The sequence below is a fragment of the Sciurus carolinensis genome, unplaced genomic scaffold, assembly GCF_902686445.1.
Source record: "Sciurus carolinensis unplaced genomic scaffold, mSciCar1.2, whole genome shotgun sequence".
NCBI lineage: Eukaryota > Metazoa > Chordata > Mammalia > Rodentia > Sciuridae > Sciurus > Sciurus carolinensis.
Genome location: NW_025920418.1, coordinates 36,652 through 41,644, shown reverse-complemented (window position 1 = coordinate 41,644; position 4,993 = coordinate 36,652). Strand labels below are relative to the sequence as shown.

General features: G+C 35.2%; 1 non-coding gene across 1 annotated transcript; it reads left to right on the top strand.

The window, feature by feature from the left end:
- The first annotated feature begins 2,927 nt into the window (after positions 1-2,927).
- On the top strand, positions 2,928-3,000 carry Trnav-cac (transfer RNA valine (anticodon CAC)). Its single transcript has one exon. It is a non-coding gene; the product is annotated as a tRNA-Val (tRNA).
- Positions 3,001-4,993: the final 1,993 nt, after the last annotated feature.

Sequence of the window (4,993 nt, the reverse complement as noted above, 5' to 3'; positions counted from 1 at the left end):
CTTTCCAACTGTTTTAAAGAGGTGAGCTCCTGTTCATTTCTTCTCCCCTTTTCTCTCTGTGTTGCCCCTTCTCCCTCCCCCCACTTGGGTCCAGATTTGGTTCTAAGGACTCTGTACTTATTTTTTGCTCCAGTAACCAAACTTCAAGTTCCTTCTAGTCCCAGATTGTCCAATATTGAGTTTTAGACTGTTTAATCTGTCACCTACCTCTCTGGTCAGGTGTTCCTTCACTGCTTCCTTTCCAGCCTGTGGAGTATTCAGGGTCACCACCTAGCTCTGCTCCATCATCTTAAGCTGAAATGATGTTTGAACTTTTAATGTATGACTAGACTTATGGATTTGTAACATGTGTTCACAGCTGCATTCATATTCATGTATATGCATATGTATTTGGTTGGGTTGGGACTTTAGGGCATATTGACCCATGTTAATCTAATGAACTCTCCTAATCTAATTCACAATTGGGGAATCCATTCACAATTCATCCTTAATAAGAAGAAGACACTGAGTTGGATGAGGAGATGCACAAGTCTGTAATCTCAGAGTCTTGGGAGACTGAGGTAGGAGGATCACAAGTTCTAGGCCAACCTCAGCAACTTAGTGAGACTCTGTCTCAAAATAAAAATAAAGAAAGGATGGTAAGGAAGATGTTATTTATAAAAAAGGAGAAGAAAACATTTATTTTTCCTTTCAGCTGATTTCTTCACAGTAAGAAAATTCAGTATCTGAAGAGGAATATATAGTTGATATAATAATAAGCTCAATGTGCAGACTGGGGAAAGGGGATCGGCAGTGTGTTTATTAGAGATAAAGAAAAATGTTAGTGAAAAGTGATAAATCTTTGTGAGGCTCTTGATTTGTGTCACTGAACAATGGCAGTGCTACATGTTACATGAGTTTGAATATTGTATTTCCATGGATTCATTTGGGAAATGCCTTTAATAGAATCTAGCTTAGGTGCCATTCTTAAGCATTTGGAGTTGTGTTGTTGAGAAGATGGTCCCTCTGAATTGCTTTAGACAATAGCAAACTTAGCGTGATATATTGGGCCAGTAAAATAAATACCCCAAATAAAACTATATTTGCATGATTTATCATTTACAATATACCATGAAATTGGACAAAAAGAGCTAAACGTGAAATGGTTTTGCTAAGCAAAGTTAGAGTTGAATGACCCTTTATGTGAGTGTGGCAATATACTTAGTGACATCTTTGCACACGTTTAGCATGTTTAATGCTTTGCTGTATTCTGCTTCAGCCTTCAAATTCGCAATTCTTGTGTTAATTGAATGGAGGCTCTCAGACAATATTTTTCCCAACAATTCACATTCGAAATAATTTTATCTCCTTTTTATCTCACTGGTTGGGGCAGCAGTGGTGTAAGCATTTTTTTTCAGGGTGGAAACATAGCACCTCCTGAATGAAAGTCATCATTCATGACTAACTAGTTTGAAAAGACTTTTCCCCTCTAGATTATACCAAAGCAGTAAATCTGGGACTCATATTGTATGGGACTAAAAAGAGACTGATTTTACTCTGCTGAATTATCTGTGTTCCCTATTTATTGATCACAAGGAAATGGGGGTTGTGGCATTACTGCATATACTCAGTCTGTCTTCAACCAGGGATGTGACCACATGCCTAGCAAAACCTGAGAATACCTTCTACTTATTTTGATCTACTTTAAGAAATTGCTTTGTGTTGCTAGAGAATAGCTGACCCCGTCATCCTAGTCACTTATTATCCTTGAATAATGAGGAGAAAAATCTCCCTGCAGTAAATGTTCAGTTTATGCTGTTTTTTTATCACTTCAAAAAGAAAAAAAAAGAAGCTTTATGAAATAATGATGCTATCCTCAGCTGAACATAAGGGTTTGTCCTTAATATCTTAATCAATAGGTAGAGTTAGGAAGGTCAGCTCTTCTCTAAACTAAAGCTAGAATCAGTTATCCAGTACAGAAATGAAATCTGGCAAAGAAGGCCGCAGGCTCATCTAGCAGCTCCAGGTCTGCATCTCAAATGGATGAGTTTCATAGTCAGTTTTCAGTATTTATCTTTGATATCTTGACTAAGGGTCTTCAGAACTTCCATAACCTACCTATAGACTCCTGCAAATTCCCCTTTGGTGTTTCTATTTCAATTATTCTGCTCCAAACTGTGAGCAAGAGTTTGAAGTCTGACCCTGCAAGAGCCCAGATACTAGTTTTTGAAAATCAGTATGGCATTTATTAATTTATTCATGCAATCAGGCAGTCCTTTGGCAAATATCTTTTGAGCACCTGTTATATTCCAGGAACTGGGATGCACAGTGGGGATACAAATAGACTTATAGTCCAGGTTTCATAAACACCCCATTGGCCAACATAATTCCCATGCAAAAAATCTCGGTTTTTCTCATTTTAAATTGACCCAAGAGTGCAAAATTCAGTTACTTTCCTCATTCTATAGAGATTTATTCCATTCTTTATTTCAAGATGTGGTATAATTTGGGTTTGAGTTCAAGGTCTGATTCTGATCTGGGGTAAGCTACTTAACCTTATTTATTTTTCTCTTCTGCATTTTTTTTTCTGTAAAACATGGATAATAACAGTACCTGCCTTACAAGGTTGTTGGGAAGATTATATGGGCAGTGTCTGATATAAAATTCCACCTCAATATATAAATATTAGATATTATTGTTTTTTACTTTGAAAGAAAATCCTTCTACTTTTACCTTCTAGTTTATGAGAATTGAGGAATAAAAAAATGAACACACAAGCAAATGGTGAATTCTTTTTTCTTTTCCCTTTAAGAAAGTAAAAAAACTTATATAACAGCATTGAAGCCATTCTGATATTCTGTTTGTTTTAAAATGAGTAAGGCTGTGTGATGAGGTCCAGCTCAATGACAGAACCAGTAAACTTGATTAAAAATTCAGCACTTGGGGCTGGGGATATAGCTCAGTTGGTAGAGTGCTTGCCTCACAAGCACAAGGCCCTGGGTTCAATCCCCAGTACCCCCCCCCCCCCAAAAATTCAGCACTTGTTATATTCTTGGAATGCCAATGCTAATTTCATGATTATTTTAATTTCAAAATCAGATGGCTTGACCAACTTACTGAATTTCCAGCACCTCACAACGTGCACCCTGAGAGACACACTAATGGTATATTTTGTAAAAGTGAGAGTTTCTAGAACTTTGAAAATAATCCTACTCTTTCCCCTCCCTGCAAAAGTATTTTTCTTTAACTAGATTTATTCATGACTCATGATATCTATTGTTAAAAAGAGACTATTAACTTATTCTAAAAAGAGATATAAGAAGTGTCATTATTTCATAGAGGACCAATGACTTTTGGTTGATAACAACATAATTATGAAAGTAGCAATCTTCATACTCTTGATAAACTGTATCACCCATATTTCCTCAAGTTACAGTCAGGTGATGGAGAATAATAGGTGTCTCAAATGAAGTTGGTAAGTTTTATGTGAATGAATGCCATTTAGGAGGTAATTTCTCCTAAAAATCAACATGTCCTCAGAGCTAATGTATGACCTTGATGTCTTACGGTATTAATGAGCTCCCTAAAGGTAACATTGGGGTAACAAAAATTATGTATTTTTCTTTCTGCAAATTTCATCATAAGTCCTACCAATCATTCATACATAATTTTCAATGCAATATTCTTTGGTTCAGTCCAAATAATTATTCTTATATACCTAGATTTTAAGTACATGCTAATACCTTATACAAACTTTTTATTGTCCATACTCAGAAGAGGTCTGTCTACTTGAACATAGACATATCTGTACATGAAGCCATGCTCCTTATCCTAATATTATGAAATATCAAGGACTATATAAAACTTTCAGCACAGTTGGTTCAAACTTCAGATAAGCTGACCAAATAAGCCCTTATTTAAAGGGAAAGTCATCAACAGATGACTCTTATATTGTCTAACTTGAGTAAAGTTCTCAAATCTTAGTTTACTCTGGTAGCATTGGATGTGTTTTATACTTTTTTATTATTCCTTATAACTCTAACTCTATATTGTTTGTAGACTACTTTAACAGATGTCAGCATTCAGGTTGTCATTGGGCTAATCATTTCTTTATTTCAATGACTCTGAGAATATGGTGGTTTTCACATAGGGTGTGTGGGTAGTGACTGTAGACTTGAATCTCACTTTTGTATCTGATGACATTGATATATCAAAAAATAAATATGCAATATCTTTGCTTCTATTTACCTCACAAAGCTGTTGTGATTAACATGGGAACGTCTATATAAAGACCTAGAATTGTGCCTGCCATATATTGGGTACTTATTGGTTAGTAGCATGATTATTATTATACCTTCAAATTATTTTACCAGACAAAATATGTAGTATTAATTCTCTGACATAAAAGATAGGCAAGTATTTTCCCTTCCTGCAGAGTTGAAAACGAGTAAAGTGTGTATAGTTAATCAAAATTTGCATGAGCAGGAGTATTATGGATGGGGTGTTCTGCTTCTTAGTAGCACAGATACCCATTTACTGGACCCCCAAACACAAAACAATGAAGTACAGAAATCAGGAGACTAACTTCAAATATCTTGAAAAGTATCAGTCTCCAGAAGTACTTAAATTTACCTGGTTAAATTACCTGGTCAGAATTTACTGTCACTGATAACTAGCTGGCTAACATAAACTTGGATGTCCTATGATAAGCAGTTATAAATTTGAGGAATAATCTTATATAAAATAAATGCATTTTATAAGAACTATATGACTACAGGTTGTTCACATCAACTCAAACATGGTTTTCACTGATTATTAATTTCAAGTCTTTGAAGCATTTTTTTCAGTCTTAAAGTTGTTTCTCAAGAAGAAAAAAATAGACAAGAAAAAATGAAAGTGAAACCCTTTCCAATCCATTAAAATATTGCAAGCAGCCGTGATGGCTAGCATTGTCTAATAATCCATCATGGTAACCTACGTATCAACCACAAAGCTGTCATCCTTAAAAGGTTAT